Genomic DNA, 27,290 nt, shown 5'->3' with positions numbered 1-27,290 from the left:
AACTTTAAATCCCAGCATGGAAACAGAGAGACAGAATACCCTGCAAGTTTTAAGATGTATTGTTTTGAGAGGAGGTATGGTAAAACTAGAGTCTTTGAAAATGTGCTTTTGGTTAAAATGGAGAACCTTTATTTAATCAACTACTTTAATCAGCACAAGAGTCTGGGATTTCATATGTGATCTCTAAGCTTTAAGGAGCAGCTTCTTTTGCTGTGGTCTAGTATCTCTCTTTAGGAATCCAAAACTATAGACAACAATTAGTTCTGTTCTTTTTTGTAGTCATACTGTCATTTATCACTCCAGCCGTTTTGCAGGCCTGTCATCTCTGTGATTTATGCTTTACCGTGGTTGGATGGTGGCATCTTTTTTTTGGAATTCCTGCTGGAAATGCTGTGTGGTGTGGGTATATCCACACCACACAGCTCTCGTGGTGATTCTAGAAGGAAACCACATTCCTTTCCCTTATTACTGGCAGCATCGTCTATATCTTATTGCAGATGCCAGTCAGTAATAAAACTCAGTAAAATAGGTGAGAGAGGCACCCGAGAGACTAGGGGACTGCTCTGAGTAGCAGAAATGGAACCTTCTAGTAAGGGTTAGCGTGGAGGAAGTGATGGTAAGGGTCAGGAGAAATATGGGGCATTGCCATTAGTCTCACATAATCTAAAGCAATAGCTGAAGCTGGAAAATGGAAGGCATTGCTCACTAACTCTGGTCCTAGAACTGCTGTTTAGTAAATTAACCCATTAAGCTACCCAGGAGCTACCAGGGTGACACTGGCTGCCAGAAAGGAGGTGGGAGTGGAAGACTACATTTTTACTTTATATTTTAAACCTACAATGGTTTTGAGTGTTAATGGAATAGAATTGCTATCTTCAGGCAAATTATTGTTGATTTTTAAAGAAACCTTTTAAAGTATTGCTGTTCGGCTTCTTTAAAGCTATTGTTACAAACTGAAAGTACAGTGTAAGTACATTTAGTAAGGTAAAGGTACACCTTCAAACTAAATTGACCTGACAACCCCCACAGCGATTTGTTCACTAAAACTCTACAGGGTTTCAGTGATTAAAACCCCAAAAGAACATGCAAACAAGGTTACTACTTGTTTTGATTGTTTTTAAAATGACAACCTGAAACTAGTTGGAAGCTTTAAGCATGTGCAGGCATAATTTCCTATGGTTTTTTCCTTTCTTTGCACAGTGCATAGTGTGATGTTACTTTGGTAAAGGTGTCATCTACCTTTAGAAATAAAATGAATGAATGCTAGCAAATTTGGTGGATGGCGAAAATTGTGAGATATTAACAGTTCTGTGTGTCTAAAAATAATCCCAGTGGTGTGGGGCAGGAATAATAAGAGATTTCTGTAATGGAACAGCATCTAGGTATTTCATAGGGATCTAGGTTTTGCTCCTTAATGTCGGTGCTTGAAAGCCATTGGGGGAGAGAGGAATAGCATTAGTTTGTAGAGCCCTGAATGATTGGGCTTTGAAGTGGTATCCTGCCTCAGAATATCCTTGCTAGAATTCTTTAATTCTTGATTTGGATCCTGTTGGGTCATGGTGTCTTCTGGAGGAAGGCCACAAGCAAAGCCTAAGAAGAAAGGCCCTTGCTGCCTTGTTTCTGGTCTTCGGAGACATATTGCCGTGAGATCCTGTTTAGCTATCATGGCTGTGGCTGGTTGGGTGGTCTTGCAGAGGCTGAGTAGTGGTGCAATATTTGTAAAGTAAACACAGCTGGGCCAGAAGGGACACTGGGCCACCAGCAGAAGGACGGGCCCACTCTGACCACCTTGGTAGACAAAAGACAGCAGTAGGTCCACAGGAGGCGGGGAAGAAGCTCTCTGGTAGAAGCCCATTCAGGCCAAGAGCAGTGGAGTGTTGGAGACAGATGAGGTAGCAGGGCCTGGCACAGCACCAGAATGGCGGTGACAAGGGTCTGTGTTGCAGGAGCCTGAAGAACACCCAGATTTTGATAAGCCAACAGAGTCAAGCCAGTGCCCCACAACAAGCTGAGGCCAAGTGTGGCCTGAGAAGAGTTCAGGAAGGAGGGCGAGGTGCTGGAGCTGCCAAGGGCCCGAGGTAGGCTAGAGGGGAGAAGGGACCTGGTGGTGAGACGCAGGATTGACGGATTGGATCACAGAGGAGCCCCACACTAGAGAATGGCGGTGGAACATTCATGGGAGGAAAGCACGCTGGTATGAGGGGCACTACAAGCTGTAAAAGAAAAGCAGGCATGTTGGGGTAGGGAAAAACTCACTTACAGGCCAAAGAGGAACCATTGTGAATCTCCTGTGCTTCAGCTTATGGGGACATAGGCTGAGGCCATGGGTGCTCATGATAATGGTTAATGGATCTTCCTAGAGCAGCCTCAGTCCTTACTCAAGATTGCAACTATTGAGCGTATAGACTAGGGCATTGTAGCCTACAGGCTGAGGATAGAATGCCCCCAGAAGAGTATTGGTCGGCCCCAGTTAATAAACACACACCGACTAATTAGTAATTAGTAATTACTAATATGGCTAACACCTCTAGATTCTTCTAATTTTCTTACTTATAGTGGTATGTTGCTTTTTATGCTGTTTTGATAAAATAACAAGATGTTCAAATATTCAGGCCAAATTTTTATCAGTTTGAGCAAGAAGTAAGAAAATACCTACTATATATTTTGCATTGTCTCTTTTGCATTGCTAAATTAAGCTTTTTATATTAATTAGCTTGTAAATACTGTTTTCTGTGTGCTTCAATTACTGTATGGTTGCTTGATTATATGTTATGAAAGAATTGTAATGGTTTTCTGGATTATTGAATGATATATTAGCCAAGAGATGAGAGTCAGGTTTGTGCAGATAATATAAGGGGGAACAATTGGCAAAATATACCTTCCATCATAATTCTTAACCTTTGCTTATATACCAGGTATCTTAAAACATAATAACTTAATTAGTGCTTTTTTCTTTGTTTATATCTGGAACACCCATAATGTTGTCATAAACAAGTGTTGTCACAACATGCAATATATTTCTAAGTGTGTGCAAATTATAGTGTGCATGTTTGTGAGTACTAGTGTGTGCACATAATTGTATTATGTCTTTTTAGATCTGGACATTGTTTTTAAACTTCTTGATAGGGTGTTGTGGATCATACTTAACTTTTTAAAAATGTTAATTAAAAGTTCAAGGTCAGTATTGTGTGCTAATTATAACCACATAGACATTTCAATTTGAATTATTCTTCCAGTTTTTTAGATTAGTTTTTGAAGACATTTGTAAGAATTTAGCATCCATTTAAGTATCGGACAGTACAATCTGATGCAGAAATCAATAGGTTTATACTGAAGTAACTGCATAGGATTGCACTGTAGATTTCTTATTGGGAATAAATTATTATAAATTCCATCCATGTAGTAATTCTCAGTGTGTGTAGATAAAATTTTTTTTAAACTGCCAATATGAATTTCCTTCTTGTTTCGCCCAACTCTAAATATCTTACCTGATTTTTATCTTTACCATTAGATATGGATAGAGGCTTTACTTGCATGTATTTTTCTTTTACTTCAGAGTATCTTCTAAGTTGATCTCTAGATAATCTCTATGCAGTGACAAACCTCTCTTAATATCTTGTTTGGTAAAAGAAATTGCATAACTAATCATACATTTACCTCTGCAGAAAGGAAAAAATACATCAAACTTTGAGCTTTTTACATGAAGATATTACATAAGTTGCTTTGAAAATGAATGCTGCATATTCAGCTGATGAAATTAAACATCATTGCAGTAAAACAAAATATATCAGCAGGATCACTTGTTTCTGTACTTTGTCATATAGAACAGTATTAAAAGGATGTGTATTCTAGGAATTCCATTTTCCTGGTAGGGGTGGGGGATCCCCTGCTTCCACTCTCCTCCCCCTGCCACCACTTACCTGGCCAGTTGGGGGGTATGTGGGAAAGGGCCTTCTGGGTGTGCTCCTAGGGTGGCGCAATGGCATCACTTCCTGGGAGTGATGTCATCACACTCCTGTGCTTTGCAGCAGGCCAACCGGGACCCCAAATGGAAAGTGATGTTGTCACGCAGGCGTGGGGACGTGCGTGCACAAAGCATGCACGCGAAGAGCACAATGGGAGTGGCAAAAAGGTAAGTGCCCCCCCTTGCTGGGAGGGGTAAGGGAACATGGCAACCCTAGTGTATTCCAAGTAATATACTATTGTACGTGTTCACGAATTGCTTTTGAAATGCCACTCCACTTCAAGAGTGGCTGCTAATGGGGGGGCAGTCATTTGCAGGAAACCCCCCCCCCCAAACTATGTGGAATTAGCTTTGTTGTCATGGGATTATACCAATAATTTGCTTCAGACCAGTTCTCTCACTGGAAGCTGATGAGTGATATACTAGGCATCCACCTACCCTGGGAATGATGTCAACTGGGAAAATCCCATTCTATAGATGAAAAGCTCAGATCTGATTGGCTTATGATTGGGGGAGCCATGGCATCTCTAAATAGAGACTTCAGTCCCTGCCTGGAAAATATGAGAGGTCCAATTTAGGCAAGGGCCCAACCCCCCCTTTTTTATATGCCTTACTTCCTACTTGCCTGGCAGTTTGGTCCTGTTTGGAGATTGTTTGATCCCTTGGTTGTAGACCATTAGACTGCCACTTACTGGGTCAGGGAAGGACTTCTACAAGGATTCTTTACTGGTGGAAGGAACATGGGCTTTTGCATTGTTCTTCATAAATAATTTCTCTTTTAGTGCATAGTTGATGGTCATGAGCGTTTATTCTGTGGTTTTCATTTTCACAACTGGGATTGGGAAGAAGGCATTTTTTTATGGGGGAGAAGTAAAATCATCCTCATGGTGCATTTGAACCTCATGGGGCTTGGGCTTAGAAGCCAATTCACTATTGAAAATGATGGGGAGTCTCTTGAGTGGCTGATGCTGTCTGCTGTCCTCATGTCATACTTTGCTGTTTTAAGAGGTCATTCTTAGAGTGTCCCTGCTTCTGAAAGAACATATTCATGAGCTAAGCAGCAAATTGTTTCAGTTCAGTCTTATCATGTATTCTTACCCTTTTCTTCTCTCCGTTTGGCTTTCGACTTACTAGGCACAAATGTTAGCTGTGTGTATGTATGCAGTGTATCACATTGTAGAATGTTATAGCTTTTGTAAAAGCTTGTTTTAGTTTCATGTTTTGGGGACTGTTTTGTTTTTATGACATAAATTGTTCTTATGACTAGGTTGGTATATATTACCAACACTGAATAGCCCCCTATGAGTAAACAACTCCCTTCAAATTTGTATTTAATTATTTGTTTTCACGCTTTGAAATAGCTTTGGTAAAATGATCGTGTTTTATTGAGGGTTATTTTGGGTTTGGATGTACAAGGGTAGAATACTTGCTGCTCAGGAAATGTTTACTCTGCATTTTATCTGTTTAAAAATTATATTCTGCCTTTCCATCAAAATGAGGCATTCATCATGTTAAGATTATGTACATGCATACATTCATGCACACAAAACATTAATTATAAGAGGGATAAAAATCACTAATAATAAAAGTGACAGTAAAACTATGACAGGAAGCACGGGAGGAGAAGCTTCATGTGTACGTGCGCAAAAACAGTATAAGCTCTGCTAAACAGTACAGATTTTGCTTGATGTTTAAATGATGACACAAATGGTGTTGGGGGAACATCCTTCAAAAGGGAGTTCCATAACGGGGACAAAGGACCTGCCTCTGCTAGATACCTGCCTAAATTCTGAAAATGGGGACACTTGGTGAAGGCCTGAGATGATGAAGGACATGTTTGTATAGGAGAAAAGAGTCTTCCCGAATGTCCTAGTCCTAAACTGTTTGAGGTTGTAAAGGTCAGTGTAATGCGTCTGAGTTGTGTCTGCTGGTGAACTTTGAGCACTGGTGAAATGTGCTCACTCCAGCAGGTTGACCTGGTTGCCCTTTTTTGTATGGTTGAAGCATTAAAAATTATTTAAGAAATTTATACCCTGCCTAATACAAGCTGAGGTGGTTTACAATCAATGACAGACAGAAGTGTAAAATGACTTTTCAAATGTATAGCACATTGTGATAGACCAGACTAGGCATTGCTGAAGCATGGCTAATACTGGAAAGATGATCCCTTTCCAGGAGAGATTGCAGCAGACATAACAACCCAGGCTGGTATAAGGTAGTCTGAGCTATGGATGCCCCCCCCCGCCCCCCGTGAATGTAAACCCATCCAGAAGAGCCAGTATTGCATATTGGTTAGAGTGTTGGACTAAGATCTAGGAGGCCCCAGGTCGAATCTTCACTCCGTCCAGAAGCTTACTAGTTGACCTTGGGCCAGTCACACCCTCTCAGCCTAACCTACCTCAAAGGGAAGGATAAAATAGAGGAGAGGAGAATGATGCCAGTGGCTTTTGGTGCTTATTGGGGGGGGGGAGTGGGGTATAAATAAAATAAATAAATAATTTGAACACAATTGTTAGAGCACGGCAAAGGACCCATCCATCGAACCCTTGGCTTGTCTGGATTAAGTTTCAGTTAATGGTATTCAAATAATCAATATCAGTACAGTTCAGAACAGGATGCTGCTGCCATTTTACTGATGGGATTTCCATACTTTACAAATAGTGAGGTGGCCCAATTCTGTTTGGGACCATGGCATGGGAAAAAGGAGGGGCTTCTTCTGCCCTCCCTGCTGATGCCCTTTTCTAATGGACAAATGCCCCATGGGAAATTCTGTCAGTAAAATGTGGTAGCATCTCCAGGGATGCAGTATCACCTAGTTTGTCCCTTAGTGATATCTTGTGGAATTTAATAACTCAGATGCCAAGATGCAGAGTATTGGTTTCCCAGCATCACTTTCTAGAGTCTCTGGATGTGAGCAAAATCATTGGCTCACAGTCACAGTGCTCCTGAGTCCATTAAATGATCTAGAATGATCTTGGAATTCCAATTCTGTGTATGTACAGGGTTTTACACATTAATGATCTCTTGTGGAAGTTTTCAGGTAGACATGAAATTCCCTATGGAAAATAATTTATACAATATATTATACCATGCATAATGTTTGTTAATAGCTAAACCACTGTCATTTTTTTCAGGAAGCAAATAATCTAAGTTGGGCAAACAGAATGGTTCAGATTCTGCCTATCAGATCTGTACACTTTGGCTAGTTCAAATATGGTATAAAATTGATTATTCTTTATATCGTTTGGCCTTGGCTTAATGGTAAATAGATCAATTTCATGAGGTTAACTATAATTACTGTAATTATAGTTTGCATATTTTTAAATGCTTTAAATCTTTTATATAAAAATGTTTTTCCTTCATTAAATTTTGCAGATAACAATATAAATATGCCTTTTTACTGTGCAAAAATTCATATTTTTTTCTGAAGCAATCTTAAGAGTGCCAGGATTCATGTCAATATTCAGAATTCATATTTCCCTTGAGCAGATGATTGTGATAAAAATGGTACATGGTGTGTTTTCATTGCCTGTTGAAAGACTTGCATGCAGTTAAAATAAGCATTTTGATGGTGGTTGAATTAAGAGTTTTTTTTGTCAGTCTCTTCTCATCATGGATGATTAGACTAAAATGTCTGCTTGTCTTGACTTGAGATCACCACAGCTTCAGATAACATGCTTTGTGATTGAAGGTCGAAATATTTTGAATTCTAATAGGCTGCCAGATGAATTGCTTGAAATAGACTGTAAAATTTCAAGGCTTCCTTTTCCCATCTGCTGTGAAAAGAACCATTGGGAATGGTTGAGCTTGATGATCATAGAATTACTGGATGGTGATTCTAAAACCCTCAAAGGGAAGTTGCTATGGCGATCTAGTTCCAAACTGTGAAATGATTCACCTTTGAAAGGCTTCAGGGTCTGAGAAGCTGAACACATCATTGTTCAGGTGGTCATTGGTTAGGAAATTGCTGGTGCCTGTGTAATCAGCACTCCTGTGGTAGTTAACGATCTAAAAAGGTTTGTTCTGAATGATGTGGGACAACAGCAATATGCATGAGATGGCTTCTCGGTCCTGGTTTGTTAGACTGGTGCTTGTAAAAATGCAGTCAACTAAATGGAAGGTGGAAGAACAGCTTCACAGGGAAGTCCTTAAAACAAAAAATCTTTCCCCGGGGATATGACACGTGAACTTGATTTTGGGGGGGGGGGTGAGATACGCTGAAGAAGCTGATATTGTAAATTGATTTTGCTTGTGTTTCAGGAATGAAGGGAATTCGAGGTAGAAGAGTGTTTTGTTCATATTCAGAAAGTATTAAAGAAATGAATAAACTAAAAAGTTGACTTTTCATTAAATTGACATTCAAGAACCACATTAATATATTTAATATTCTATAATACCAATTAAATACTAGAACCTTGGTTTGGTGACATTCTGCTCCTCAGAAAGTCAGTAATGGTCAACCAAGTTTAGTATGTCTGTTTCATGTGGAATTCAGTAATTTGTTTTGAAAGATATATTTAGTGTGAATAATTTGGAATTCTAATTTATAATGACAACAACAATAACAACAACATTCAATTTATATATCACCCTTCAGGACAGCTTAACATCCACTCAGAACGATTTATGAAGTGTGTTATTATTATCTTCACAACAATCACCCTGTGAGGTGGGTGGGGCTGAGAGAGCTCCCAGAAGCTGTGACTGACCCAAGGACACCCAGCTGGCTTCAAGAGGAAGAGTGAGGAATCAAACCCGGCTCTCCAGATTAGAGTCCTACCACTCTTAACCACTACACCAAACTGGCTCACACTTATTAGTGCTGGAGTATAGGCCTTTTGGGACTTTCCTAGGAATCAGTACGGTTTGAACTGCTTATGAGTCAAGATTCAGGGCCCTTACTCATGGGAATTAGTCTAGTAATCTCAATAACCGTTTGAGTCATTTAATCCTAAAGGCCAAACATCATTTGTGTACCTATCCACTCAGTGTTCTTTACTGTGAAAATGTGAAACCACTTGAATTGCCAATCTCTCTTTTTGTTTTTACGTGTTTACACTCTGTTGCGATTTTTTGAGGAATGATTAAAATCTTCTTTCTGTGGTTCTTTGGAATCTTTTCTTCTGTTCTAGAGGAGGAGCTTCTTGAACTTTTGCATGTCGCATCAAACTGTTGTTACATCAAATACTTTCTAAACCTGAAAGTCTTCAGTCTTGGCTCTGTGCAAGAGGAGAGGAGGGGGGAGTGTAGGTGAGCCCAAGGATTTTGGGGTGATTCACATTCCAAACTGTGGTTTATTCATGACACGTGAATATAACCTATACTACTGATTCAAGATTGAGCTTGAATTTACCCAGCTGTGCATTATTCACAGATAGACCCTTCCAAATTCTGTGAAAGCAGTAAGGAAATCATTCTTCTTAGCTCTTTAAAAAAAATTATGTGACTGTCAGTCTGCATGAGTACAGTTGAGTGCCATTCTTCCCCAGCAGATGGCTAAAGAGTGTTAGTGCACCTGCAGTGGTGGCAGAAATAAACTAGTGGTTTTTCGCTCTATGAAATTGTGCTTTCTCTCTAAATTTGCAGTATTATGGTCCAGCTTCTGTACTGTCTCTGCCGCTTCACCCCAGCCCTGTTTCTGTCTGAGATAACTGTACTCCAATTGAGGGCTTCTGTCCCAGCTCTCCATTTCTGTGCGGCTATATTTTGAGAAGCTCTGAACCTTGACTTCTTAATGTACACTTTATCAAGATGACATGCAAAATTTTTTGATGCTGGTATCCTGCATCCTGTTTGAGAGGCAGCTGCCTAATTCAGGAACTGAGTTGGGCTTCACAAAGACTTAAGTTCATCCCAGCCACTAGCAATATTGATCTGACTTGAGCAATAGGTCTTTGAATTCAGTTAGATCAACATTTAGAGATACTGATTAATTTGAGCTGAATGTTTGTGTATTTAAAATATTTCCATCCTGCCTCATCTCCTTGTACTCAAGGATGCAACTTACTCATTTGTTTATTTGTGTTACGTACAGTCTGCCTTGCTTACTGAGATTCAAGGTGAATTACACAGTGTAGGCCAATACAATCAAACATTCAAAAAAACACTGCAATAGGGTATGGATTGCATAAATTTGAATATAAGCACAAGCCAATACAGGGCTGAAAACAATGCTGGGACAAAGCATAAGCTGTATTGTCGAAGGCTTTCACGGCCGGAGAACGATGGTTGTTGTGGGTTTTCCAGGCTGTATTGCCGTGGTCTTGGCATTGTAGTTCCTGACGTTTCGACAGCAGCTGTGGCTGGCATCTTCAGAGGTGTAGCACCAAAAGACAGAGATCTCTCACAGCTGCTGGCGAAACGTCAGGAACTACAATGCCAAGACCACGGCAATACAGCCCGGAAAACCCACAACAACCAAAGCATAAGCTATTTAACATGACAAATGACACAGAAACTGCTCAGTAGGTACACAGTATTATAGTTCACAATACCTGTCCCTTTACCAGCATCTCTTTGCACCATTTGCACTCTTTGCACCATTTCTTTATAGTGCAGCCCTCTTACCTGTGTAAAAAAGCCCTCCTGAATAATTCAATTTTGCATGATTTGTGGAAAGCCAAGAGAGTGGGGGCCTTCCTAATCTCCCCAGGCAGGCCATTTCATAAGGGGGCAGCCACCACAGAGAATGCATGTGTACACCCCATTTGCAGGGTGGCATCTGCCGCCATGGCAGAGTATAGAGAGAGAGGTAGTCATGTAGCTATAAGGGACTAAGGTTATGAAGGGCTTTGTGATAGCCAATACCTTGAATTGAGCTCAGCCATGAAGAACAGTCCAATTAACAAAAATAAAATATGTGGTTAACTAAATTAAAAGCATTCAGATTTAAAACAGACAGACCAACAAACTCACAGCTAAATTGGCTAGAAAAATCCACCCTTCAACAAATGCCATCTGGAATAGGACTACCGTACATGCTTTCCTAAAATGTCACAAGGAAAGGCACTGCCGGCGCCAGGGTTTCTGGCGCCTGTGGCATCCCCCCCCATGGACTGCATGATGACATCTTCACGCGAGGACGTCATTACACAGCGCAAGCCGGGGGCATTGGCCGGTGGATGGCTGGGGTGGCAGGTGGAGGCTGCTCCGTGCTCCGCACACTGCCCTGGCAGCGGTTCATGGCTGCTGCGCCTGGCTGGGGGCGTGTGGAGGCGGTGGCAGCACGGGGCTGGCTGGCTGCAGCAGCTGCGACCCAGCCACACCAGCTCTGCGACGTGCCCCTCCACCCCTGACACCCCCTCCAGTGCCCCTCCGGTGCCCTCGTGCCCTGAGGCTACCACCTACCTGGCCTCAATGGGTGTGCCGGCCCTGAGGAAAAGTGCCCTCGTCACCCAGTTTGGTGGGCAGTTCTAAAGAATTGGGCCTACCATTGAGAATGCCTGTAATCTCATGTAGCTGTATGTTCAGCCCTAAGGGAGGGTACCTTAGGAAGGAAGCTGTCTGAACAGTATAACTGGTGCAGGGGAGTATAATGGGATGTTGTTAGGATAGCAGGCTTCCTCCATTCATGTTGGTATTGGAGCATGTCTAAAGAGCAATTTAAAGTCTCTAGCAAAAGCATTTTCAAGCTTCTGTGTGCTTGTGTGCTGCTAGCTTTGACCTCCTGACCTTAAATGGAATTTCATTATTCTATAAATTAAGTTCACTGTGTAACTTCAATGAAGAAATGTTTTTTCTATATTTATAAATGTATGCATATGAGTGTGTTTACACAAACTATAATAGTATTTTGAACTACTTATTCTTCAGGATCAGTCAGAATTTAAGAATGAGAACATGTTTAATAGAACAAAATCTTTACCTAAACGGGAGTTGTAAATCACAGAAAATAATTATTTCTGAAGTCACTGAGTACTTTCATTTAAAATATATTTATACATAATATTGAAAAAATCTAGTTAACTTTAAAATATGTAAGTTCTTGCCATTTAGGGTTCTGTGAAGCTGATCATCAAGAGGGTTGCAAATCATTGGCTGTTTCTATTTTCAGAATTCCACATCCCTGAGTAATTTGCTTTAATTTCACCCAATCTAACCTATACTTCACGCCGTAACCATTCAGCTCTAATAGCTATGTTCTGTGCATAAGAAAAGCATATAAATGTCCACAATTACACTGCAAATGATTACAACTAGTTAGTGTTTTATGAAGCACCGGAGAACCAAAGTATTTGAAAAAATTCTTCCTCCAGAAGGCAAGTTTGTCAGAGAATTTTATTTTTCACTTCTGTTTTAATGTACTTGACTTTAAGTTGTTGACAGATGTGTCCCCAACACTGGGAATGTGGCCAAGGGACAGATGTTGCAGCTCTCACCACATAGTGATTGACTTAAAGAGTAACAAAAGCAAAGGATGGGCAATCCTAGGGAAGCATTTCAGGTAACTCAGCTGATGTCTCCTGCTTGCCACCGTACTAAACTGTGACTCTGGCTGCCAGATTATCAGCAATAGCAGTGAAGACTAGAGATGGGCACGAACTGAAATACGAACCGAAATTAAGCACGAACCAGGCCAGTTTGTGGTTCGCGAACCACAGTTCATCAGATCCCATTTCTGACAAACCGCCATGAACTTTTAGGCTGGTTCATTTGGTTCATTTTTTCATTCGTCACTACAGACAGCCTGGTGCCAATCAATGTTTCCTAGGCAACAGGGGATGGACTTCCTACAGACCTTCTGCTGACCCAGAAGGGACCTTCTGCTGACGCAGAAGTGATGAATGGATGTGAAGTTTTCACGAACCAAATGAACCGGTTCGTGAACCAGGGGCAGGTTCATGAAAGTTCATGGTTCGTGGTTCGCGTGCACACACACAAACAATTGAAACATTGGGCAGGAAGGAGGAATCACTAATGAAACAAACAAGCCTTCATTCCCTGGCAGAAGATGGCCACTGAAGGGGGCAGATAAATCTCCTTGAAGCTAGAGTTCCAGTTTTCACAATTAGACTTTTAGTAACCACTTTCTCAACTTACGCAGTTGTACAGTTTTAATATATGGGAGACATTCTTTATTTTAAAAGCTTTTTTGAGAGTTTTGTATATTTCTATAGGTCTTGCAAGTATCCAGTGATGAAAAAGCTCAACAAGTCAATTAATCATATGATAGTTATTATCAGAATAAGGTCACGGAAATAATAGAAATGGAATAGAGAAACTAGTATATATTGAAGCATAAGGACATTTAAAAATGTAAGAGTAGATATTGTCAATTATTAGTTGAAACCTGATAACATTTATTCAGTATTTGCTTAGATACTTTAAATATCAAAGTGAAACTCTGCAGACATTCTTCTGGTATTCTACATCAGTTTCTTACAGTAGACAAAGCATAGGCAAGCTTCATATTTATGTCAAAGTAGTTTCCTGTGCTGTATCATAAAACTTTCAGTCCAATCAGCAACTGCATTTAAATACTGCAAATTGTAGCAGCAAAACAATAATTCTGCTGATTAGCCCCTTTCCATTTCTTGTAAGTGAACTGTTTATGCTGTTGAGTACCTTTTGAAAAAAGAAAAAGCCAAAACAGCCTTGATTAGTCAAGGAGTAATTGGATGACTTGATTTTAGCAAGAGAATGAATTGGTTGATGATAGCCTGTAACTAAGTGTAGTGGTTCTGTTCAGAGGAATACATAACATAGAGTCATCAGATCTTGACAGGTATAACATAAGCGCTGGCAAAATCTCTGGATGTTTTGAAATAATTGTCATATGGACGATGTAAGAAACGGCAGAAGACTGTGCATGTTGTTGAACAATATCTGAAGGCAACTTATTATTTAAAGAGTGCATGTAAAATATAGATAGGATTTGCCATGTTAAAATATGGAAAGAAGCAGGAATGCATAAATAACCTGACAAGGCCGTACAGTAAGATCAAACTAAGGCCGTCAAGCAAAAATATATATGAAATTATTGAGACTAGGAAAAGAATCCACCACACAGAGTTGTGGTTGCTGCTGAATATTTGGGATTATATAGAGATGTTTTTGGCATGGGTGAATCATGAGGGGGGTGGCTTGGACAGAGTTATCAAGAAAACGAGATTGAGCTCTCTAAAATACAGAGAATGAAATAAAGTGATAGAGATGGAAGTGGAAAAGGTTTTAAGTTTAATCTCGGAAATGTGTTTGTGGCGAGTATACAGTAAAATAAATTTGCAGTGTTTACACTTTTGTCCCACAATTCTTCCATGGACTTTAAAGCCTAATCAGGAAAAACAAGCTGTGCTTTTTGTTCCCGAAGACTGATAAACACTGGGTGCTCCTTCAGCATTTTTGACTGAGGACACATGGCAATAAGTCACTTTGGAGAATAGAAAGTAATTGAGCGTGAACTCCCTATGCTCATCAGGGGCAATACTAATATTCGGCCCAGATGTGCCATTCTATTTTGGGGAAGCATTAAAGGGCAGCAAAATATCTATTTTTACCACGAGGTGGGCACTATTTGCATGCCTGATGCCAGTTATACTCTCTTCAGACCATAGGGGTTTAGGAAACCTGTATACCCCATTGGAAAGGGGGGTGGGGAAATGCCCTGACCCACTAATACTCCCAGTCAACAAAGGTAATCTTAAACTTGAGGGCATTTCATTACAACTTTACCCAGGCTGTGCTCTATCATCACCTTATTCTTCAGTCAGTCACTTCATGCTGTTGCCTTCCTGTGAATCTGTAAGTTGGATAAGGTTTCCAAACTGGAAGATCTCAAGAATATTTCTGATGTAGTGAAGTCCAGTCTCTTAGAGCCAAGCCACAAGTGATGCCTGACACAGGTTGGACACTTGTCAGCTTACCTCAAGTTTTGATGGGAAATGTAGGCGTCCTGTTTTTACAGCTTGGCTCTCCATTACAGCTGCAAGACCAGGATGCCTACATTTCCCATCAAAACTTGAGGGAAGCTGACAAGTGTCCAACCTGTGTCAGGTGTCACTTGTGGCTTGGCTCATAGTATAACCTTTAGCAAGCAAAAAACCTTGGAGACCATATCCAGGTATTCCTCGGAATAGTTCAATGCATTTTATGGTTGCTCAAATGAGCCAGCTCCCACAACCAATGGACAACTTGGCTGCATTGTTCCTTATCAAATAAGAAGCTTTTGAAATCAAGGGTAAAGAAGCACTTCTCAGCGCTTACTAGGGAGGATGAAATCTGGGGCTTGTTCTTCACGTATTTTTGGAGATCTGACCATCTAAGGGAACTAAGTCCTACATTCTGCAAAGAAAGGCAGTTGAGTCCACTGTGGACCTAGATTAGAATATGCTAGGGAAAACTCACTCCCATACATTTTATATAATGATCTATAATGATCCCATATATGATCTAAATGAGCTTGGCAAATATATTAATTGTATCTTTGCCCGGGAACCCCGTGTCACTGGAGAGAGGTGTGCTAGAATGCTTTCATAACTGAAGGGACAAGTTCTCCCCGTTCTTCTCAGTGTGGATGACTTATAGTAGATCACAAAGACAAGTTTAGCAATCCCCCCAAACCTCTCTAGACCCACCCTCTGTGTCCCAATCCCTAGTTTCAAAGTCTATCTTCTCCATTGCTGATTTGCAGACTTCATTTCTTTTATAAAATGATGTCGAATGTATGTAAATGAACCCATGTGCCCATCTTTTCCCTTTCTCTGAATTAGATACAAAGTGCTGAGAACTGTGATCCCAAGAAGACAGTTTAGGCAATGTTTATGAAGTAACCGTGCTTTAGATTTTGCTTAAAGGGAACTAGAATTAAATTAATGCTGTCTCTTAGATATTTTTACCAATTTATTTTAAAAAGATTTTAGTCATAAAAAGAGGTGGGGCAGTAGATGGAAAAGAAGGACAACACAAGACTGCTGTTCAAATCAGAGAAATAAAACTTGCTACGTTGAGATACAAGCTGTGACACTAGGTCTAACTGAAAGTTTTTGGATGGGAAAGGGATTATATGGGGTTATGATGCATGGATTTATTCAGGTACAGGCCAGGGCAGTCTTGTCAGATCTCAGAAGCTAAGCAGCTTCTGTCTGGCTTAGTACTTGGAGGGGAGACCATCAGCTACGCAGAGGCAGGCACTGGCAAACCACCTCTGAACACCCCTTGGCTTGAAAACCCTGTTTGCCATAAGTTTGCTGCAACTTGTTGGCATTTTCCACCTCTAAAAATGCAATCAGCATTCAGGGAATGGATCCATGTATCTGTGGTTTAATGATACATTTGTTTAACTTTTCTGTGTCAAACCATACTATGGGAATGCTTAATTCAGTTTCATCTTTTCTCACATCCCTGGCATTTATGGCATGTTTTTAGTAATAGGCAAAGATAAAGAGTGGAGAACCACTAACTGAGAGGGAAAAAATGCAAAAAATGTAGAAAAATATTTTTATATCTAATATTATATCCAGGGGTCATTTTGTAGAAAAAGAGCTGGAGGAACTCATTAGCATAACTCATTCGCATATGCCACGCCCCTTGCCATCACCAGAAATGTGTCATTAGCATAACTGATTTGCATATGCCACACACCCCTGACATCACATATCCTGGCTGTTTTGGACCCAATCCTGGCCAGTCAGGGCCGAAATTGGGCCCAAAATGGCAAAAAGGGGCTGAAAATGGCCGAAAAGGGGCCCAAAATGGTCAGGATTGGGCCGCTGCTGAACAGGAGAGTGATCCACCACCCGTCAGAGGCCCGATCCTGGCCGTTTCGGCCCCAATCCAGGACGAAATGTGCCCCAAATGGCCAAGAGTTAGGTGGGCAGGGCCACCTGACGTGACCTCTTTGGGGAACTGCTGGAACTGCGTTCCTGCGCGTTCCCCCTCGAAATGAGCCCTGATTATATCTATTAAAGTGCAATAGTGATAAGTAACTCATATACTCATGTTTTTAGTAGAAAAAACAACACGAGTTACTTGGGACTTTTCGGCCGTTTTTACACTTTTTGGTTTGTGATTTGGACTTTGACTGTAATTTATTGAATGTATTTATTAATTGTATTTATTGTATCTACATTACCTGTAAGCACGATTGTATATTGAGGTTAACAGCTCTTTATTATAATAAACATCTTTCTTGGAGACTGGAAGCAGACAGATTGAAGATTCAGGCTCAACAGTAACAAATTTATACTTGTAGAAACCACACCCACTTTTACAACAACCAATACAATGTAAGCAGCTGGACTCCTTCATTTGCATGAACTATATACAAGTATCTACTTTTGAGTACAGCGATTGGACTACAAAGTAACAGTTCGGATTGGCCGTGCTGGCACCCAAACACCAATAGCCTTGTAGGCCTCAGGAGCCTTTGTTCTACTCAAGCAATACATAATACCCCTCCCCCTAAGTTCAGGCTACCCCATTACAGATGAAATTGCTAAGATAAGCTGGGGGATGGCGATCCTGTTGAGACCTACGCAACCCTTCTGCTATAGACGGTTCTCAGATGAGTGACTTGAAATTGACAATGGCCTCTGTCCCGCTAGGAGAAGTGGAGGAGTTCCCCAGACTTGACTGAGTTGCTAAACAGCTTTGTGCCTCTGTACTATCTCCACTCTGTTTGGTTGCTGGTGCCGATTCAGCCCTTGTGTCAGCGGTACAGGGTGAATAGTCTCTTTCTAATCAGATGCCTTAATGAACGGATGACCACCGCAGATGTTATGGTCGATAAGGGGATTACTTCCAGCCACTTCAAAAAGGAGTCCACTACAATTAGAAAAACTTACCCCTGGAAGGGCCTGGCAAAATCTATGTGGATCCGCAACCACGATGTGTGTGTTGTCTCCCTTGGGTGCACAGGGGCCGGTGGCATATCGGGCCGAGACTCCTGGCAGGGCAGACAGGTCCGTGCCCATCTCTCCACAGCTTGGTCCATCCCTGGCCACCACATGTAGCTGTGGGCCAGAGCCTTCATTTTGACAATTCCTCGAGGGTCTCACATGAAGTGCCTCTAGCACATGCTAACACAGTCTGGGTGGAACGATGACTCTGTTCCCCCAGAGCAAGCATCCCTTGTGGACTGATAACTCATGCGGGCAGGAGCTGAAAGGCTGGAACTCAGTGTCCAGCTGGCTGATAGGCCAGCCCCTCCATACCCAGTTGAGAATCTGAGAATGCGTAGGGTCCTTGGCAGAGTGGGCTGTGATGTCTGCCGCATGGAGAGGTAGTTGGGACAGGTCTTCCAGCTGCATGACCTAATGAGCAGGAGGGTCTGCGGTTGGGCCCTGCAGTGGCAGGCGACTAAGGGCATTGGCATGTCCCAAGGCTTTGCCTGGACAATAGAAAAGTTCGTAATCGTAAGCAGACAGTAAAACTGACCAGTGCAGCATTCTCGGAGACATGACCTGCGGGGTCTGTTGGTCATGTGTGAAAAGGCCAAGTAGTGGTTTGTGGTCTGTAGCGATCTTGAAGTGCTGTCCCTAGACATAGTCATGGAACTTTTTAACACCAGCAACGAGAGCAAGAGCCTCTTTGTCGATCTGAGCATCGTTCCATTCCGCCTGTGATAAGGTCCTGGAAAAGTACGTGATAGGGGCCTCCTGACCATCAGGCATTCGATGGCTCAGGACTGCACTGATTCCGTAAGGTGAGGCATCGCAGGTGAGCACGAGAGGTGTGAGTTTGTCGTAATGGATGAGTACACTGTCTGATGAAAGGAGGTCCTTAATTACGGAGAATGCCTGGTTGTGTTTCCGACTGCAGACCCAGGGCGCTTTCTTCTCAAGTAGTCTATGCAGTGGCTTGGCTAGTGATGCCTTGTGCGGCTGGAAAGAGTGGTGGAAATTCAGGAGCCCAAGAAATGCTTGGAGTTCTTTCTTGGAATGAGGTGTTGGTGCACTACGAATGGCCTGCACTTTGCTGGCTATAGAGTGGATGCCATCAGCATCAATCATGAATCCCAGGAATTCTACATGAGCCACGCCGAACTGACACTTTTCCTTCTTAACCTTGAGTTCGGCGTCCTGGAGGTGACAGAAAACTTGTCGCAAATGGTCAGCGAGTTCTGTAGAGGACGTTCCTGTGATCAGGATGTCATCAAAGTACGGAATGACACCGGGGATGCCTTTGAGCAGTCCCTCTATAAGTCCTTGAAAAATTCTGGGTGCCACACTGACCCCAAACTGGAGCCACTTCACTTTGAATGCACCTCAATGAGTCACGATGGTCTATACTTCCACAGTGGCTTCATCTACTGGAAGCTGCTGGTATGCTTGTGCCAGGTTGATCTTTGCAAAAATCTTGCCCCCTGCTAGTGATGGCAGGAGGTGACTCATTACCGACACTGGTTAAGCATGCTATTGCAGTGCCTTATTTAAGGTGCACTTATAGTCCATGCAGATATGTACTGCCCTGTTCGCCTTGATGGGTGTGATGATGGGAGTCTCCCAGCAGGCACGTGACATTGGTTCAAGAACTCCTTGTGTGACCAGCCAGTCCAGCTCCTCGTCGATGCATGGCTTGAGAGCGAAGGAAACACTTCGAGCTTTGAAATGGATCGGTAGCACTGTAGGATCCAGGTCGAAGGATACCAGTGGTCCGGTGTATCATCTCAAGGAGCTGTCGAATACGGATGGAAATTCAGAACAGACTGCTTCAATGTTCGATTGTCTGATTTGATGGACACTGGTGATGTGGATTCCCAACGCTTCAAACCAGTCGAGCCCCAGCAAACTTGTGTAGTGCCCCTTGATGATGACCAGGCAGAGGGGGCCACGAAAATCTTTAAAACTAAATTTGAACTTGCTGATGCCTGCCATCAGAACCCAACAACCCTGGAAGTCCGTCAAGTATATGTCGCATGGCTCGAGCTGTCGGCTTCTTTACTTGGGACACACTCGGTGGTAGGTGTCTGTTGAGATGATTGAGAGCGCTGATCTGGTGTTGACCTCCATCTAACATGTAATTTCTTCAATATGCAACGTTACCCTCATCTTCTCTCTGGTAGGTATTCAGGTCTTCAGGACTGTGGTATGGCGGGAGCACTCGGTTACGGAGTGGCACTCTTCGAGCCAGAAAGAACCCCCTCGTTCCAGGTGTTGTCGTCGCTGCAGCGGGGAACCTCTGCTCTTGCGATGTGCCCCCTCTTGGCAAGCCTGGCATTCGGCATTGCAGAATTTGCAGGACTTTTGGTCATGGCTTCCTCCACAGCTGGTGCAGGGCTCTTGGACGGTACCACTTGAGTCCTGTGAACTTTGTCATCATCCCCTGAATCGCTCTCGATGCTCTCATGATAGACTGGTTCCATCTTTTTTACTAGGGGAAGACTCCGCGACTGGCACACCTCTCTTGTCGACTGGTCAGCTGCCTCCACTGCTAGTGCCTCCTCATGGGCTTCCTTGAACATGAGTTCCTTCTTGGCGAATAGCCGTCGTTGCAGCTTCTTGTCCTGCAGACCACATACTAGTCAATCTCAGAGCGCAGTCTCCAGTCAGTGAAGTTGCATTGTTGTGCCGCTTGCCGGAGAGCTGTAACAAAAATGGCCACTGGCTTGCTCTGGGCTTGGTCCCACTTGTAGAAAGTGTGTCGGCTGACGATCTCTGACAGCTGTGGCAAGAAGTGGTCTCAGAGCCGGTCTTTGATGATGTTGAATGCCGTAGGTTGGAGCTGAGCCAGTACCACGAGTGCCTGGGCTATGTCAAAAGTGGATTGCCCACAGACGCTGAAGAAGGTCGCCCTCTGTAGGTCAGCATCCATGACCTAATTCGCCTCGCAATGAATGCCTCCCAGTCCTCGGAGGTTGAGTTTAAAGGTTCAAAATGGCCCTTGGAGGCCATGATTCACTGTTGTCAATTTGCAACAGTGCGGCTGTGTATCACCTCTGGGTTGTGATTTAGCAGGGCTGCCTATACCCGCCTTTGTATCCCATCCTTGTCACCAGTATTGTATATTGAGATTAACAGCTCTTTATTACAATAAACATCTTTATTGGAGATTGGAAGCAGACAGACTGAAGACCTAGGCTCAACAGTAACCAATTTATACTTGTAGAAATCACACTCACTTTTACAACAACCAATACAATGTAAGCAGCTAGAATCCTTCGTTTTCATGAACTATATGCAACTGTCTATTTTTGAGCACAGCAATTGGACTACAAAGCAACAGTTCTGATTGGCCATGCTGGCACCCAAATACGAATAGCCTTGTAGGCCTCAGGAGCCTTCATTCTACTCAAGCAATACATAAGAAGCACCTTATCACTATTGCACTTCAATAGATATAATATTAGATATAAAAATATTTTTCTATATTTTTTGTATTTTTTTCTTTTCGGTTGGTGGTTCTCCACTTTTTTTTTTTTGCCTTGTCTTTACCCGAGGGGTGCTTCTTTTTTTTGATCTGTATGTTTTTAGTAATGGCAGTTCTTGCTGAAGGATTGCCAATCTGTAGGCAAACAGTTCCATTCTGTATTTTACGCTGTAGGTGCTTCCCTACAGAATACACAAAAGTAGAGCTTTAGGAATGTCATTTTACTGCAATTTTTGTATATCACTTATGCCTGAAGGCTACAATAAAACATTACCAATAAAGCTCTCCTTCATACAGTATAGAGTTTAGTGTGTTGATTTAGTGAATGTACAACTTTTCTTCCAATTTAATTTCTGTTAACATGTGTGCCATTTTCTGTTAATGTTTGTAGAGATGAAAGTGCTCGTCTGAGGAATTGATTAGTGAGAGTGCAAACATATCACAACATAAGCGGTAGTTCCAGTTAATTCTAAAAATAATATTAATTTAAATTTAAGTGCATTTCAGCATTGTATAAGACTTGAAATTTGGCAATCTATGAACATTGACAAAATAAAAATTAAAAAGCAATAATACATATTACATGTTATGATAGCAGCATCCCTTGATATATGAAAATGTACTTTAATATTGCAGTATTTAGTGAAATGGGTCGATTTTTATTAATATTAAGGAATATTTATTAAAAATGTTACCACATTTTTAAAAACGGTTCTGAATTTCTATTTTCAAGTGTTTTTTGAAATGTTATCTCCCAGAAACAGAATAGTTTTGAAATTCAACTTTTTTTATTGTACACAACAATAAAAATGTACATGCAAAAAGTGATTTTTTAAAAGGTCATGCACATTATTTTTCAAACAGAATTTTAAAATATGTTAAAAGTGAATCCTTTTATGATTCATTATGATTTCTTATAAGAGAAATAAGGAAGAGAATAGTTATATAATATCATTAAATGTGATGCCTGGCAACATGTTTATGCACTATTTTGTTTGATTTGCTCTAGGAGTGGCATATTGCAGCAAGCTTCCTAAGGCTATCTACAGTGTCGAGAAGCATTTCCATTTGCTTCCACAACTAGAACTCGTTGATTGCTTACACAGTGTAGCATAGTGTGCTGCCTAATGCAGTTCATGTTCTTTTTGGCAGAAATCCATTCAGCTGTTTGATTTCTTCTGTACTCTCCTGCACTGCTGTCTATAGATCAGATGACATTTTCAGGATCCTTTCTGAAAATGTAAGAAAGAAAGGAGGCAACTGTGCCAGTTTATACTGGACGTACTTTTGGAAGGATAATACAAGAGTTCAGCATTGTGTGTGTGTGTTTGGACGTTGTGCCAAGGTGGGCCATAGCTTCTTGTCCAAGCCCTTTTTATTTCTGAACCCTGTAGGTGTAATCTGGAGATTTGTTTTTAAAAGAGAGAGATGCAAGTGCAGCCCTTACTTAGGAGGTCCCCTTTGTCATGGTAGTACAATAGATTTGTCCTGATTGAGCAAAGAAGCCTGGATAGAAGTAGGGGTGTGCAGTTTGGTTTGGAATTTGAATTAAAATGCCAAATTTGGGTGATTTGGTAAAATCCAGGTATTTCAAATCAAAACTCAGACATTTCAAATTTTTACTGAATATTCAGTAAAAATTTGGTAAAATTTGATCATTGTTTTCTATGGGAAAATCACTCTGGGGGCTATCTGGTGGGCTGGGGGGTCATTTTTCAATCACACTTCACAACATTTGGAGGGAACCTACTCCTTACAGTCCTCTAAAGACTCCAAGTTTCATGAAGATCGGACTCTGGGGGCCAACTTTATGGGCCCCCAAAGAATACACCCCACCCACTTTCCATTATTCCCTACAGGGAAAAATATCTGGGGGCTATTCGAGGGACTGGAGGTGGCATTTTTCAAGCAAACTCCACCAAGTTTCAGGAAGATTGGACCCTGGGGGCCCATTCTAGGGCCCCTGAACATTGTTACAATTTAGTTCAATGAACCATTGTCATTCACAGCAGCTACGCACTGGGTTTAGTTAGAGGGGAAACACTACAGAACAGAACCAAGCAGTACTCAGCCATAAGCACAAGGCATTCCCTTGCTTTAGTTTGCTTCTCTTGGGCTAAGTTGCAACAGTGTCCCTTGCTTCAATTTGGTTTGGGTAGAATGGATGCAATTCTCTGGTGTGGTGCTGGTCCCGTTGCTTCACTTTGGTTCTGGGGAGATTCCATTCCTTGCTTCAGTTTGATTCTGTTGGGCTTTTTCTGGGATGAGCTCTGCTTGCATTTGGGAGTGTACCTTGGCCGTAGCAGCCTTGCTCCAGTGTGTTTCTGTGTTGGGGGAGTCAGCTTTGACTTTTTTTCCAAAGGAAACAATGGAATGGCTGAGGGCACCTTGCCCATAGAATTGATCATCGGGGTCCAATTTTCCTGAAACTTTGTTTGAAAAATGCCACCTCTAGCCCCCTGAATAGCTCCTGGATATTTTTCCCCAGAGGGAATAATGGAGAGTGGGTGGGGGTGTCTTCTTTGGGGGCCCATAAAACTGGCCCCAAGGATCCAAACCATGAAATTAGTGGAGTCTTTAGAGGACAGTCAGGAGTAGGTTCCCTCCACATTTGGTGAAGTTTATTTGAAAAATGATATCCTCCAGCCCACTGTATAGCCCCCAGAGTTATTTTCCCACAGAAAACAATGGTTGGATTTTTCAGAAATAAAGACTCAATTAGAGAATCAATTTAAAATTCAGGGAGTTCTGAATTTTTTTCCAGATTTGATTTAAAAAATTGCATTTACCAATTTTTTTGTGCACACCCCTAGATAGAAGGTTGCAGAACTGGGGGCTGCAGTACTTGTGGTTCCCCTTGGCCGTTCAATAGCTGCACCTCTGGAGCTCTTCCAAAAGTTAGAATCACATCAACTGGCTGTTCCAGATGATTCTGAGTGAGCTAAATTTATTTCCAGTTTTCATCAAGCAGCTGATGGAAGGGACTGTTCACTTTTTGACTCTGTACTCTGTATTGGATAGAGAGTATATCGGTCATTCTAACCAAAATCTCAAACAGTTTTTTAAACTGCAGCCAAAGAGACAGCATGACTCTTTGCAGTTTCATCATGTCTATCTTCCATCTTCACAACCGTAGCACAGTATGAACATCCTTTTTTATTGTGCCCAGCATAAGAAGCATAAATTGCAAGAGATTTATGGAAGTTGGTTGTATTGAGAGCCTGTGAACTCTCTGTTGTGGGGTGATACATGATACATGCAGCTAAATATATACTGCCAGGGCTTTTTTCAGCTGGAACATGGTGGAATGGAGTTCCGGCACCTCTTGAAAATGATTACATGACCGGTGGCCCCGCCCCTGATCTCTAGACAGAGGGGAGTTTAGATTGCCCTCCGCGCTGCTCCAGCGGCACAGAGGACAATTAAATTCCTCTCTGTCTGGAGATCAGGGGGTGGGGCCACTGGCCATATGACCATTTTAGCTGAGGGCGATTTAAACTTTAAACCCCCCCCTTGTTCCAGCTGACCCAAAGTGACGTCATTGTGCGGTCCTGAGTTCCACCACCTGTTTTTCCAGAAAAAAAGCCCTGTATACTGCCATCTTCCTTGACAATACACACAACCTACACATACTTTCGTTACACCTGTATGAATGATTTAAACCTGTATATTCTCTCAATACCACTCTTGATTGGTGACACTGGCAGCCACTCTAGCCATTCAGAGTTGTGTTTACAAAATATATTTCTCACATTGCAGTGGGAAAATCCTACAGGGTTAGTTAGGTTAGAAACTGAGGGGGGAGGGAGAGAAATCCACCTGCTTATAAAACTGGAGACAAAAGTTGGATGATTTTGAGAACATGACCTGTTCTCTCTTATGAATAGCTTGATAGTAATTTCTAAGAGGAAGGTAATGGATCAGATTGCACTTGTAATCACTCAACTTGTTTTTACGAACCAGGAGATGGCTTCTACAGCTATAGAGCAGCTTGGCACCATTCTTGTTGTATTTTTTAGGCATGGGACACACACACATGCTCTCACACAACAAAACTGCATTTTTTACTGACGCCTTTTCTGTCATCCATTCAAAAATGCTTTTGATGCTTTGATTTCTCAGCTTGTACCGTAAAGGTGCCACATGCAATGTGACCACTCACTGAAATAGTTTCTTACAGTGGACATTTTCCAAACAGTTTTGTGTGTTGTCCAGCCCAAGATTTCTTTGATACTGCAACACATAGATCTGTAGTGGAGAGAGAGATATATTAGAATACTGGTATGGTGATAGGGGGATACTTTTCATATGTCAGCTCTGTGGGCATAGCGGAGGACATGAAAGCATCCTTACTGTACATGCCTCCCACCATGAAGGAGTACAATTCACTAGTAATAATAAAGAAAAGAGTAGCTGTGGCCAACAATAGACCTCTCTCTATGTTCTTCCATATGCTTGACATTTACAGTACAGTGGCTTGGTCCTCTACTCACTAAAGTCCACTTAATTATAATTTCTGCTTTCCATGTCCAGGCTGGAAATCAACCTCTTTTTCATTACTTCGTTGGATACTTTTTAGGGGCTTCACTGATCTGTAACCTTCCACATGCTCATCATTTCACGCTGGGAGTTTGTCACTATTCTTTCCAAACATTTTATTAGCTCATTCATATCCCACCCTTTTGTCTATAAAATTGACTTCCAGTATGGGTCTCTCCTCCATTTTAACCACAAACGAACCTGTGAGGTAGGTTAGGCCAAGAGTGCCATTGAAGCTCCCAGGGAGCTTCAGTGGCAGAGTGGGGATTAGAACCTGGGTCTCCCATATCCTAGTCCAACACTCTAACTACTGCATCACTTGCATCACCATGTCACAAAAAACATAGATGGACTTCTCTTTTCATCATCAATTATGTTAATTAAGAAGCTGCCACAAATATTTCTTGTGATGTGTGTACTTGGGACAAAAAAGATGTTTGTGTGGAGTGAACTGCTAGTAGCGTGGCACTTGTGGAATGGGTCTTGCTTTCCCTCTTCCTGCTGTAACTCCTCAATCCCCCTTGCAGATTGAGGGGAGGAGAGGTAAACAGCGGGTTTGCAGTGGTCGGGAGGAACAGGTGTACAACCCTCCTCCCTGGAAGCTTACTTTGATAAGCCGAAAGTGGGGGTAGGTTACAAGCTGTTAACTTTGTCATTTGGTGCAGTATGTAGACAATTTCCCCCAGTTTGGGCAGGTGGGGAAATAACCAGACTTAACTTTGCTGGACATTTCTTTGGCAATAAGTGATAGGTGATTGATTTTCATACACTCTCATAAGTTACAGGATGGTTTGTAACTCCCAGTAATACATTTCATGGTTTAAATACAGCTAGAATAAAGAATCAAATCATATGGATATGAGCTGGAAGGCTAGGTAGTCAGTCCAGTAAACAAAATTTAATGCTTTTTGTTAACATATAGAGACCAAAGACACGTTTAAAGTAGTGTTTTTAGAGGTAGTGGGATTTGTTATGTATGTTACAGTGTATAAAATTTATTTAAAATGTATGTTATGTATAATTCATGAATAGGCCTAAATTCTTAAATTATAGTTTCCTATATAGACATTTCTATTTTTTTTGCTTTTATGCTATTCTTTTTTGATCTCAAGAGTATCTCCATTGAATTATGTTGCCATATTATATCTTCAGAGGGGCATAAAGTCAGTACACATGCTTCAGTAATATCTGGTTGTTTTACCCTTATGTTTCCAGTTGGCAATTTGAAATTATGGCTTCAACTGCACTTTAAATATGTGATAATAGCATGTGTTTCTAATAAGGGCCAGCACTATTTTGGTTGAGATAGTGTGAATGGTTGTCACTCATATATGACAAATGCACCTTCATCCGCTTCTTTGATGGCCCCCTAAAAACCATACCCTCAAATCAGACCGACGAAATTAGCTGCTGTGTAAATTGTGTGTCTGAGTGGTTCATTATCTAATCACCGTCAGAACCATAGTGATAAAGTAGTTTGAAG

General features: G+C 41.7%; 1 protein-coding gene across 1 annotated transcript in view; it reads left to right on the top strand.

Moving 5' to 3' along the window:
* Positions 1-27,290, top strand: part of OLA1 (Obg like ATPase 1) — a 112,707-nt gene that overhangs the window by 21,892 nt on the left and 63,525 nt on the right. The window lies entirely within an intron of this gene.

Source organism: Eublepharis macularius, chromosome 2, assembly GCF_028583425.1.
Source record: "Eublepharis macularius isolate TG4126 chromosome 2, MPM_Emac_v1.0, whole genome shotgun sequence".
NCBI lineage: Eukaryota > Metazoa > Chordata > Lepidosauria > Squamata > Eublepharidae > Eublepharis > Eublepharis macularius.
The sequence above is the reverse complement of the archived record's forward strand: the minus strand, read 5'-3'. Positions and strand labels throughout refer to the sequence as shown.